This window comes from Erpetoichthys calabaricus, chromosome 7, assembly GCF_900747795.2.
Source record: "Erpetoichthys calabaricus chromosome 7, fErpCal1.3, whole genome shotgun sequence".
In the NCBI taxonomy this organism is placed as follows: Eukaryota; Metazoa; Chordata; class Cladistia; order Polypteriformes; family Polypteridae; genus Erpetoichthys; species Erpetoichthys calabaricus.
In genome coordinates, this window is record NC_041400.2 from 80,006,231 (window position 1) to 80,020,292 (window position 14,062).

At 40.7% G+C, this 14,062-nt stretch overlaps 2 protein-coding genes across 3 annotated transcripts in view; both read right to left on the minus strand.

The window, feature by feature from the left end:
- Positions 1–581, minus strand: part of dnai1.2 (dynein, axonemal, intermediate chain 1, paralog 2) — a 365,397-nt gene extending 364,816 nt beyond the window's left edge. The window contains 1 exon segment of the mRNA XM_028804629.2: positions 396–581. The gene's annotated coding sequence lies outside the window, so the exon portion shown is untranslated.
- The window catches only part of LOC127528850 (uncharacterized), a 257,989-nt gene that overhangs the window by 101,115 nt on the left and 142,812 nt on the right, over positions 1–14,062 (minus strand). The gene's annotated exons all lie outside the window — the stretch shown is intronic.

The following is a 14,062-nucleotide window of genomic DNA, read 5'->3' on the forward strand; positions in this document are numbered from 1 at the left end:
AAATCAATTAACCGTTCTGTTGCTAAGACAACAGTTTCAATGCCAAACTATATGCATATACCCTCCCATAATCACGAGTTGTGGTTCCTGCCAGCCACTCCGCTACATATAAAAAAGAAGGCTAAAGTCTTTTTTCACAAATGAAAGTTACACCGGCGAGTCACAGATAAAAAAGTGCAATATCCGTCACGCAGAGTCGGGCCTGAGATTAAGAACTATTCCTGAACTGCAGCATCCACAACACGACTCGTTATCAATGAACGCCTGAAGCAAAGCATTTAAAAACTGCTAACAATAAATAAACATAAACACACAATGGGCATAGGCTCGGACATAAACTGAACGTTTGCTGTCTTTGCTTACAAAACTTGCAACACACTCAGAAACAGAGGTACCTGATCGGAAGAACTAATCCCAACACAGATTCGACGTTTAGGTTGTTGAATTTTTCTTAGGTTTCCACTCCTCAGTTACAGATTGGTTGTTTAAGGCTTCACAACCGTCAACATGAAACGATGCAGATGACAAGCGTCCACTTCAGTATGAAGTATATTCGTGTAAATGCGTTTCCCACTGTTACGTATACAAACGCGTCACCCAGGCAACAAAACACTGAGCGTGCTTGGCGACTGCAAGACAGGAAGTGCGTGTTTTCATTACACCTTCACATTTCTCTGTGAAACACTTCTTTTTATTGTAATCGGTTTCTAGAAGTAATGAAAAATGAAAGCACAAATGAGCAACACAAATGAGCAATTATACTGCTGCTCACTTGATTGTTAAAATCCTATATTATTTTTAAAATCTGCTACTAACAATCAATAGCTGTTACCCGTGTTAGTATATTATTTTGCGTATAGAAGTGAGAATTTTATCAATCCACTCCTCCATATTAAATAATAGGGCGAAGGGTGTATGATTTTATTATAATTATTATTTTATATATTTCATAGTTTATAACTGGTATTTAATTATTCTTTTTCTGATCTGATCCAAGCACAGAAAACAAAAATGTGTTGCCAGTTGCTGTGATTTAGAGTATACTCACCTTAACCCAGATAGCATGAAAATATACATAACATAAATGCAGAAGGCATTGTTTCTGGGGATACAGTATATGAAGTGAATCCTGTCCGGAACTATTCTCTAATCTAACCTGATGATGCTACTATGGGATCTCTGTAACTATGTACTTGAATTGGTATATTAAATATTAGGAATAAATGGATTGGCACAAGTTTGACAGTCATGCAAGGTCGGCTACACTATTCTTCTATATGTTTTACATTCGAGTTGCATTTAGTACGACTACAAGATGTCTGAAGCCAGATTTACATTTTATCTTCTTCTTCTTTCGGCTGCTCCCATTAGAGGTTGTCACAGCAGATCATCATTTTCCATATCTTTCTGTCCTCTGCATCTTGCTCTGTTACACCCATCTCCTGCATGTCTTCGCTCACCACATCCATAAACCTTCTCTTAAGCCTTCCTCTTTTCCTCTTACCTGGTAGCTCTATCCTTAACCTCCTTGAAACTATTATTTAAAAAAAACATTTTCGTAAACTGAAATAAAATAATTAACAAAACTGAAAACTAAAACTAAACGAAACTATTGAAGTAGCTGGAAGAACTAACTGAAATAAAATAATAATTTACTAAAATAATTTTAGTTTTCGTTTTTGAATGAATATTCTTGCTGTTAGTTTTTAACCCTTATAACTTTTAACTCTAAAACTGAAAGTCATCCACCTTGAGCCATATTCATCCAGTGAATGGTGGCTGGTGATGGAGGGCTGCTGTCCACACAGCATTTGTGGTGATAGAGCAAGTAGAATACGCGTGTAAAGCGTGTGAAATAGAAAGTGATTTATATGCCGCCTTTCTTTGCACTTGTTGTATATCAAGATGTAATTCAAACGCATGAAATTGGAATGTGCTGATCAACAAAACCTTTACCGTATGTGTAGAAAAATCACGAGTGAGTAACATTTCAGTTTACTTCTCAGGTGGCGGTTTTTGTTGACAATAATTCACCTACCTCTTCGCACGTGACGTATACGAAGTATAGAGAAAGCATAGTAATCATGAAAAGAATTTGACCTCGACATTTTGATGAATCTTGACGTTTTAGACCTCCCCGAGTCTGAAAATACAATTTTTTGGAATGATGTCTGTGTGTGGGGGGGTGTGCGTGCGTGTGGGTGTGTGTGTGTGTGTAAACAGATATCTCAAAATCGCAACTAGATAGATGGATGAAATTTGGCATGTGGTTGTTATACCAGAATTATAGATCTGTATTAACGTTTGGGCCAAATCCATTAACTAGAAGTGGTATTTTACCCTGAACACATACTCGATTTTTTTAGTCATGCAGCTGCAGAGTCCGATTTATTCAACTTTACTTTTATAATAATTGTTCAATGTATCAATAATTTGATTTGATTTGTTGTTGATGGTTCTTTAATGTACATAATGTAATCATTGTCTTGCAGTTTACTCCTCAAATATCCATCCCCATATCTGAGTACTGTACATGAGAAAGTCTAGGGGAAACCATTCCCGATTTTTGAAAATAAAAAGGCACTGATCAAGAGACTGGCTAGGTCATCATATAAGATCAACATATTATTACTGACCAATCACTTTTGTTTTAAAAACGTCGTTTAACAACAAAGCTATACAAACCTTGTAAAATTCCTGAGTTGGCAATGTCTCCACTGAACTACAGGTAGGTAGGCGAAGAGAGTCTGCTAAGTGATGAGAAGCTAAACATACTAATTTGTTTTTGTATTTATTCTATATTTATTAATTTATGTTTTTTATTTCATATTCACAGCTCAAAATACCTAATATTGTAGAAATAATCCAGTAGGAGAATTATATTTTAAAATATCTGTCCCCTATTTTTTTAATGTTTCTCTCTCTCAAAACAGATAGTTGAAATATCATATTCTTCTTGTTCTTAACATCAACCATTTCATACATACAAGAGATTTTTCCTGCCCTTGCATCCAAACCTGCTTGGGTAGGCTCCAGGTTTCCTGTGATCCTGCTCTGGATAAACAGGTTTAGATAATGCATATATTGTTCTTAATCTCAGATGCTGTCTCTGTCATTTTGTGCCTGTCCATACTTGTATTACCTGCTCTTGCTCTGCTCATTAAGGGTTTACTGTTCTTATACTGTACATGGTCTATTCGAGTCTCACTGCCCCTAACCTTCACACTACATGCTTGTTTTTCTTTGTTTCCCTCGATACAGCTAGATGGAGTCTGCACACTGATTCAAGCCTATCAGTCCTGTTCTTCCTTAGCCCCCATGATTTTCGTGGTCACACCTGTCAGAACACAGTTGAATCTCTTTTCTTATTTTTTTATATCTTTTCAAGCCTGCAGGTACAAAATTCTGTCTATAAATTGTTTGTGCCTGAGATGGAATCAGAGATGAATATGGCTGATAGAAAATAACAAAGCCCAGTGTTTGAGATTATTGAATGCAATATTGAATGTATTCATTACAATCACATTGTCATTGGAGCAGAATATGTTGTGTGCTGTAGACATTTAGAGTTAAAAACCCTCACACCTTAAAATTCACCTAGTTTTCATTACAAATTAGCGCAATCTGGGCAATTAAAGGAAAAGAAAAAAGTGCCAACACTCAGCACAGATTTGTTAATCACAAATGACATAGAAATATTTTTTAAATTTTAACATTTTGCAAAATTGTTCATATTCAGTACCTAGTTTTGATTATGCTTGTTTCTATCAGACAAAAACAAAACCAAATAGTAAACTGTGTTGTGTAGTGTAGTAAGCTTCCACTAACATTAAACTCATATTATATCCAAACCTGTTAAGTGTACAGTTCTGTCTCATTGTCACACAAAAACTAAACTCCATAGTAGCTCTATAACCATACTATAATTACTAAAACTGAAACTAATATATAAAAAAATAAAATAGAAATGTCTTTGTAAAATAAAAACTAAGTTAAAACTAAAAATACACAATGAGGGAAAACTAAAACTAAACTGAATCTCCAAGTAAGATCAGAAAACATATAGAAATAAAAACTAATATAAAAAGGCAAAACTATAATAACCTTGGTCCAAACCAGCGCAATGTTGCCTCTCTGACTTTGTCTCCCAACCAACCAAATTGAGCTGAGCTTCATTTCTAATCCTATCCATCCTCATCACACCCAGTGCAAATCTTAGCATCTTTAACTCTGCTATTTCCAGCTCTGTCTCCTACTTTCTGGTCAGTGCCACTGTCTCCAACCCATATAACTTAAGCGTTCAGCTCCATGGTATAATCCAGAGCTACGATCTATGAAAGCAATTGGCCGACGCCTTGAGAGAATGTCACATAAGACTGGCCTCACTGTTCACTTCCAGGCTTTCTCTGACCATCAAAGGCTTACAGGGATGCACTAACTGCAGCCAAGAACACACATTATGGCACAATAATAGAAAGTGGCCATGAAAACCCAAGGGTTTTGTTCTCTGTAGTTAATAAATTACTTCAACCTGCATCTAGCCCAATTACCTCCTCTACTGAAGTCTGTGAAAAATTCCTCCACTTTTTCCACAATAAAATTAAAGATCTAAATAATTCAACTAACATAAATCCATCATCCATTTATATCCTTCCCTTTCTTCCCACTCCATCCAGCTCCTTTTCTAAATTTTTACCAGTCACATCGGCATTTGTTAATGACCTGCTTTGTAAGATGAGGCTAACTACTTGTGTACTGGACCCCATCCCCACCACACTTCTTAAATCCTGCCTTCATGCCATAATCCCGACTGTTACAACAATAATCAATACATCCTTCGACACTGGGTTTGTGCCAGCCACTTTTAAAATCGCTTCTGTAACACCCATATTAAAAAAAGTCTGGTCTTGATGGTGACAATCTTAACAATTTTCGACCTATTTCCCATTTACCTTTTCTGTCAAAAGTTCTTGAGCATGTTGTAGCCTCCCAGCTCACCAATTACTTAACCTCTAATAATTTGATGGAACCCTTTCAGTCTGGTTTCAGGGTGCAACACAGCTGTGAAACTGCTCTTCTTCGGGTAACCAATGATTTGCTTATGGCAGCAGACTCTGGACAAACCAGCATATTAATTCTGTTAGACCTCAGTGCAGGGCTCTGTCCTCTGCCCTCTTCTCTTCTGTATTTATATACTTCCCCTTGGCCATATTATTCGTAGCTATGGACTGGGTTATCATTTTTATGCAGATGACACTCAATTCTATTTCAATGTCAAAAGTGCAGCTTCATCAGAGTTTTCTCAGCTCACAACCTGCCTCAGTGAAATTAATACCTGGATGGAGAAGAACTCTTTAAAATTAAATTGCAACAAAACTGAACTACTGCAAACTGGCACTAAAGTGCTACTTAAGAAAATGAGCTCCTTTTCAGATACTCTTGACGGTGATCTCATCAGATCTTCTGATGCAAGGAATCTTGATGTCAATTTCTGATTCCTCCCTTTCTTATTCCGCCCACATAAACCACATTAAGAAACTTTCTTACTTTCACCTCTGTAACGTATCCCGAGTTCGCTCATTCCTCTCCTTTTCGAATGCTGAGAAACTTGTCCATACTTTTATCACATCCGTTATCACATCGATTATTGTAACTCGCTGCTGGTAGGTCCCCCTTCTAATCTTCTATCACAGCTCCAGTTGATTCAAAGCTCTGTTGCAAGAGTCCTTACTCGAACCAGCAACAGTGAGCACATCACACCCATCCTGCTTCGCCTTCATTGCATCCCTGTGTCATACAGGATTGAATATAAAATTCTATTCATAACCTACAAAGCTTTAAATGGCCTTGCTTCGGACTACATCAGTGACCTTCTAAATCACTAAATCACTAAGTAAGTGTTGCTGTGGGCGGTTTGGAACACATTAAGGGCATTTCCATTATTTCTTATGGGATAAAATAGTCTTGACTTACAACCAACTTGAGTTACAACCAGCCCTTGCGAACGAATTGAGTTTGTAAGTCAAGGGTCCACTGTATTATTACTATTTTTATTTTTATTTTTATTTTTATTATTATTATTATTATTATTATTATTATTATTATTACTATTAACTTAGTTGGTCTCATTACTGTCCTGTAGACCAGGCATGTCAAACTCACTACCATTGGTGGGCCGCTTCGACTGCCATACGTGCGTCAACAGGCCGCACTGTAACAAATACTATTATACTATTATACAAAGTTACTGTAGCTTTCTTTCCAATACTGAAAACTTTAAAAAATGTAACTCTTAAAGTTTAAAGTTTAAAGAAAGGCAACAGCGTACAATTAGAGTCTTAGCCTCTTAGCTAGGTCCTTATGTAGGAGTCTTACAGTCTGAGATCTATTTCTTTTGTCCCAACACTTGGCATCTCTTGTTAGTAACCAGTTCATCAATATCAGGCTTGAAATCTTGTGCAGCTGCATCTTTTATGAGAGATGAAAGGTGCTCGACAGTAAGTCTTGAGCGATGTGGGGTTTTGGTAGCTTTCATTAACGAAAACAATTGCTCACAAAGGTAAATGCTTCCGAACATAGACAGTACTCTCGATGCCAACTTACGGATCTGCACATACGAGGGTGGCAGGTAAGCATACAAGCCTGGCACACCAACTTCGTTGTATTTTGCCTTCAGAAGAGAATCTGACTGCAGTTCAATCAATTCCATTTGGATATTCTCAGGCGCATTCTCAATGTTGTAAGAGTATGGTGACATAAACAGCACAAAGTCCTGTTCATGTGACCTGAAATCACGAAAACGCTCACTGAATTCATTGCTCAGTAATTCAAGTTGGAAAACAAATCCTCCAAAAATCAAATTTTACTTTACTAAGTTTCCTTTAAAGTTTAAATTGTAAAATAGATAGATAGATAAATAAGCCGATATGCAAAAAGCCCCCTGACCTACACTAATTTTACAAACTCAAAGTCACAAAAATTTGTTAATAAACAACTCACCAACTTCTCGCGTCCACTTCAGATCTTCAGCTATAGTCTGCACTAACTGTTCGTTACAATACTAGCACAAAATTACATAAAACTAGAGCAAAAGAACGTGAAAATATGCGAGCTATTACTACTCATGATGGTAAGTTCTGCCCAGTGGCCAGTCTCAGCATCCCACGCGGGCCGCGTGTTTGACATGCCTGCTATAGACCTTCCTTTTCACTCTTGCTGATACCCGTCTGTCACAAATTACTCCTGACACTCTTCTCCACCCATTCCACCCTGCCTGCACTCTCTTTTTCACCTCTCTTCTACAATTCCCATTACTCTGTACTGTTGATCCCAAGTATTTAAAACTCATCAGCCTTCACCACCTCTACTTCTTGCATCCTTACCATTCCCATTCCACTGACTTCCCTCTCATTTACACACATGTATTCTGTCTTGTTCCTACTGACCTTCATTCATCTCCTCTCCAGAGCATATCTCTACCTCTCCAGGGTCTCCTCAACCTGCTCCCTACTATCGCTACAAATCACAATGTCATCAGCAAACATCGTCATCGACAGGGACTGCTGTCTAATCTTGTCTGTCAACCTGTCCATCACCATTGTAAATAAGAAAGGGCTGAGAGCTGATCCCTGATGTAATCCCACCTCCACCTTGAATGCATCCGTCACTCATACCGCAGACCTCACCATTGTCAAACTTCCCTCATACATATCCTGTACAACTCTTACGTACTTCTCTGCCACTCCTGACTTCTTCATACAATACCACAGCTCCTCTCGAAGCACCCTGTCATATGCTTTCTCCAGGTCCACAATGACGTAATGCAGCTCCTTCTGGCCTTCTCTATACTTCTCCATCAACATCCTCAGAGCAAACATTGCATCTGTGGTGCTCCTTCTTGGCATGAAACCATACTGCTGCTCATTAATCATCACCTCACTTCTTAACCTAGCTTCCACTACTCTTTCCCATAACTTCATGCTATGGCTCATCAATTTTATCCCACTGAAGTTACTACAGTCCTGCACACCCCCCTTATTTTTAAATATCGGCATCAGTACACTTCTTCTCCACTCCTCAGGCATCCTCTCACTTTCCAAGATTCCATTAAACAATCTGGTTAAAAACTCCACTGGCATCTTTCCTAAACACCTCCATGCTTGCCACAGGTATGTCATCTGGACCAACGGCCTTTCCATTTTTCATCCTTTTCATAGCTGTCCTTACTTCATCCTTGCTAATCCATTACACTTCCTGATTCACTAACTGCACATCATCCAACCTTTTCTCTCTCTCTCTCTCATTCTCTTCATTCATGAGCCTCTCAAAGTACTCTTTCCATCTGCTCAACATACTCTACATGCTTGTGAGTACATTTCCATCTTTATCCTTTATCACCCTAACCTGCTGCACATCTTTCCCAGCTCGGTCCCTCTGTCTACCCAATCGGTACAGGTCCTTTTCTCCCTCCTTAGTGTCCAACCTCTCATACAACTCATCATACGTCTTTTCTTTAGCCTTCGCCACCTCTCTCTTCACCTTACGCCTTATCTCCTTGTACTCTTGTCCACTTTCTGCATCTCTCTGACTATCCCACTTCTTCTTTGCCATCCTCTTCCTTTGTATACTCTCCTGTACTTCCCCATTCAACCACCAGGTTTCCTTTTCCTCCTTCCTCTGTCCAGTTGTCACGCCAAGAACCCTTCTTGATGTCACCCTTACTACATCTGCTGTACTTCCCTAACTGTCTGGTAACTCTTCATTGCCACACCGTGCCTGTCTCACCTCCTCCCTAAAGTCAACCTTGCAGTCTTTCTTTTTCAACTTCCACCATTTGATCCTTGGCTCTACCCTCACTCTCTTCCTCTTCTTGATCTCCAACATCATCCTACAGATGACCATTCTATGCTGCTCAACTACACTTTCCCCTGCCGCTACTTTGCAGTCTTCAGATTGACTCTTCTGCATAGGATGTAATCTACCTGTGTGCATTGTCCTCCACTCTTGTACGTCACCCTATGTTCCTCCCCTCTTCTTAAAATACATATTCACCAGAGCCATGTTCATCCTATTGGCAAAATCCACTATCATCTGACCTTCTTCATTCCTCTCCTTGACACCATACCTACCCATCAACTTCTCACCATACCTATCCATCACCTTCTCGTCTCCTCTGTTCCCTTCACCAACATGTCCATTGAAATCCGCCCCAATCACAATTTTCTGTCCCTTGGGTACACTGTTCATCACTTCATCTAACTCAATCCAGAAATCTTCTTTCTCATCCATCGCACACCCAACTTGTGGGGCATATGCATTAACAACATTCATCATCACCACCTCCAATTTCCAGCTTCATAATCACTCTTTTCACCTCCAAAACACTATTGACATACTGTTCCTTCAGAATAACCCCTACCCCATTTCTCCTCCCATCCACACCATGATAGAACAATTTGAATCCACCTCCGATCCACCTGGCCTTACTCCCCTTCCATTTAGTCTCTTGCACGCACAATATGTCAACCTTCCTTCTCTCCATCATAGCTGCTAACTCTCTCCCCTTACCAGTCATACTGCCAAAATTCAAAGTTCCTACCATCAGTTCCACTCTCTTTACCTTTCTCCTCTCCTCCTGCCACCGGATAAGTCTTCCCCCCTCTTCTTCTCCTTCTTCGGCCAACAGTAGCCCAATTTCCACCAGCACCCTGTTGGCTAACAGTACAGTATGAAAATTTGTATTGTTGTCCACATATTGATTTGGCAAAATTTTACATTTCTCAGATTGGTCTCGTCCGTTACAGGAGATGGACGTCTGAAGCGGAGCTCCATTTCTTTATTTTCTCTTATTTCATATTATCCCGAGATATCCAGTATTTACCCAACTCGAGGAGTTTCTACTACAGTATATAAACATGAGTAACAAGAAAGGGGGTCAGAAAGAAACAGAAAAGAAACTTAAAGCAACACCCATGTCTAGACAGGCATCAAGCCCAAGTGCAAGGTACGGTCTTACAGAGAATGACCTGGAACAGACAAGTGAAAGCACAGACTTCCCAGGATCCCGCTCCACTGCATCATCTCCAGTCAAGAGCGAAAACAGGAGCAAAGGTGCGAGTGATTCAGGTCACGATAGCTTGCCGATTCCAGAAGATCACTTGAAACTAGAAATGGCCTTGCAGTCTGGGCTTTCATCTACTCCTCGCTAGCCATAGGCATCTGCTGTAACTGGGGTTGCCACTTCACTCGCGAGGCACAAAAGACAAAACGATTTGTCCGAACTGAAGGAAATGATCGCAACATTGGCCACGACCACGGCCATAAGTGAGCTCAATAAATACATTCGGAAAAATATGAAGAAAGAAATAAATGGCTTGCTCAAGACAAACGAGAAGCTACAGCTGGAGATGCAAGAGCTGTGGCAGGATAATAAGAACTTGGAAAAAACATAATATAATCGTTTTGATGCAACCTTTAAAAGTATGCTGGGAAAAATTGAGGAACACATCCAGGAAAATGCGTCTAAACTGGGAGAATTTGCCGATCAGCTGGAAGACGTTAAGCAGACATTCACGACTCGAATTGAAACAGTGGAACAGTTTGCATCTACAGCTACAGCTGTGAATTCCGAATGCAAAAAAACTCGGAGACACACTTGCGGCTCTGGAAGATGGATGCAGAAGGAATAATATTAGAATCGAAGGTCTACTTGAGAATCGTGAAAGTCTAAACCCAGTGAAACTTGTGGCTGAACTATTCTCAAAAATAATTGGAGAGGACATTAAATCAGATACCGAGATAGCGGCAGCTTATCGCATATGTGGATCAAATACCTCTAAACCTAGGACTCTAATTGTTTGCTTCGAGAGATTACAATTTAAGCTTAATGTAATGGCACTTCTCAGACAGAAACAAGAGATTATATTTGAAAATAACCACATTCGTATTTTCCCTGATTACTCACCCTCAACAACTGCTAAACATGCGGTTATGGAAAGCCGATATCAGATACAACCTCTTGTATCCTGCCAAACTGAAAGTGGATATTCAAAACAAATATTACTAATATATCTTCTCCACCAAGGAGGAAGCAGAAAAGGAGTTAAGAAAGCTGATCCCAACACTTTTTTGAAATACGATAGTGAGTCACATCCTGTCATGGCATGGCAAGAAGATATTACCTGCTATCTGATCCGCTTACAACGATACGGGTATCATAATTATACATCCTTTTCTCTTCTCTGCCACTTTCTGTTTATGTTTTAATTACAACTAGCCAACCCGCGGTGTAGCATACGCCTCATAATCACGCCACTCTTTTAATGAGTTTTAAGCACAGGGAAAAAAATGAACATTTGAACAATCCGTAATTTAATAATCCACCAAGAAAAGTAACATTGCAACAATGCACGCTACGAACCAACATACAGTTGTCCGTGACTGAAAACTGGAGGACCACCGTCGCACCTCCACCTCCCAGAGCGAGGGACGGGGCTGGACGGCGCTCGGGCACGAAGGGCGGAAAGGGGGGAGAAGGGAAGGACACCCATTCCACCCCCTCAGTCCCGGCCCCCCCCGCCATTCATTGTTCTTTGCGGTTCCAGCTGCTTTTCTATATATAATCCACCAAGTCACCCGACCTTGGTAGTAGCGAGGGGGGGTGTGTACAAAGGGCAGGGATGTAATCATTGCGAGCGTATGACCCGTACTTACTGGGAATTCCTCATTCGTGGGGAACAATTGCAAGCCCCGGTCTCCATCGCAAATGGGGTTCAACGGCTTACCCATGCCTGTCGGTGCCAGATAGACACACGCTGATCCATTCAGTGTAGCAGGCAGTACCGGACATCCAAGGGCATCACATACCTGTTAATGCTCAATCTCACGTGGCTGAAAGCCACTTGTCCCTCTAAGAAGTTGGACGGCGACCGCGCGGGGGTCGCATAACTATTTAGCAGTAGGGAGTCTCGTTCGTTTTCGTAATTAACCAGACAAATCGCCCCACCAACTAAGAACGGCCATGCACCACCACCCACAGAATCGAGAAAGAGCTATCAATCTGTCAATCCTCTCCGTGTCCGGGCCAGGTGAGGTTTCCTGTGTTGAGTCAAATTAAGCGAAATTTGTGTGTAGTGAGTTGTTGCGTCCGGGCACATGAGCAGGCACTGTGAATGCCTTGAGAGCGTGGGTGGACGCGTGCCGGGGAATAATGAGTATCTATATATCTTCTTAGATATAGAAAGCGTCTGATGCGGTGTTTGGTGAATTGTTGCAGTTTGTGAGTTAGCAGTTGTGATGGTTTTACACTCCAGTACATTGCGGTGAACGCTGGTAACAGTCAGGCGGGTGTTTGGGCAGGCGTTCTCGTCCCATGCTCTTAGAGTTGGTGGGCGTGTCTGTATATCGGTTCGAGTTGTTGGGCGGTGCTCTGTCGTTCGTATCCCATGGTCGGACGACTTGGTGGATTATATATAGAAATACAGCCGAAACCGAGAAGAATAATGAAAAGTCAATGTGGCTCAGTGGTGCATGTGTACTGTAGCAGAGACGAAAGCGAGTTGGTGAGTTGTTGCTTCCGGGCACATGAGCAGGCACTGTGAATGCCTTGAGAGCGTGGGTGGACGCGTGCCGGGGAATAATGAGTATCTATATATCTTCTTAGATATAGAAAGCGTCTGATGCGGTGTTAGAGTTGGTGGGCGGGGCTTTGTGAGTTGACGGACGTGGCTATTTCTTGCGTATTCCATGGTTGTCTTCCAGCAGTGTGAATGCCTCGAGAGACAGGGTGGCGGTGTTTGGTGAGTTGTTGCAGTTTGTGAGTTAAAAGCTGCGATGGTTTTACATTCCAGTACATTGCGGTGAATGCATTGCGGTGAATGCTGGTAACAGTCAGGCAGGCGGGTGGGCAGGCATTCTCGTTCCATGCTCTTAGAGTTGGCGGGCGTGGCTCTGTGAGTTGTCGTCGTATCCCATGGTCTTAGAGTTGGTGGGCGGGTCTCTGTGATTTTGCGGGCGTGGCTATGTTGTGCGTATCCCATGGTTGTCTTGCTTGCGTATCCAATTGTTGTCTTGCTTGCCCTGTCGGCTTAGTGAATTACATATATAGATCATAGGCGTATGTGTGAAATAAATTAAAGTAGTTTGTATTGTTATTATTGCATTAGGGTTTACTATGCTTATCCAGGGCAACTTTTTAACATCATTCCCTGGGTTTACTGTCTCAATAGTTCAAGACTGTTGAAGATTATATTTTATGCTTATAGTATTTAGACTTTATCAGAAATATATAGCTCTACATTTTAATTCTCAAACGCCGCTGCTGGGGGCTTGTTTTGTTTTGAACGTGCTCTGTCTCTAGGTATGTCAGAGGACTGGGACTTTGTGAAGTGGGGTCCAGCCTCACGTGGGGAGGCAAAATGGGGGGGTTGGGGGGATAAGGGGGGGGGGACAGAAAGAGAGCAAGCTATATCTAATCTATCCTTTTAATCCTTTTAATTATAACTACCAACATAACAATAGGCTGCATGGCAATAACTTGTGGGAAAATTGGAAATTAAGGTTAAAGCTGTCTCACTTCCAGTTAAGACTACAAAATGACATCAAAAAGTCAGAATCAATGTCTCCATGATGGGACAGTTGACTTTGTGAGCTGGAATGTTAAAGGCCTGAATCACGAATTAAAGAGAAAGAAAATATTCTCTCACCTAACAGGTCTAAATGCTAAAGTCAAGTCAAGTCAAGTCAAGTAAAGCTTTATTGTCATCCTAACAATATACTTACAGTACACAGTGGGACGAAATTTCGTCCTCCAGAGTCAAAAGGTGCAATACACAAGATATATATATATATATATATATTATATATATATATATATATATATATATATCATATATATATATATATATAACTATGATAATAAAAAAAAATACAGTATTAAGTAGTATTATGTAATCCAGAGAGTGTGTGGAGTAGAGAGTCCAGTGTGGAGGAGGGCAGCATGGTGTTCAGGAGCCGGACTGCTTGGGGAAAGAAACTATTGCACAATCTCGCAGACCTGCTCCTG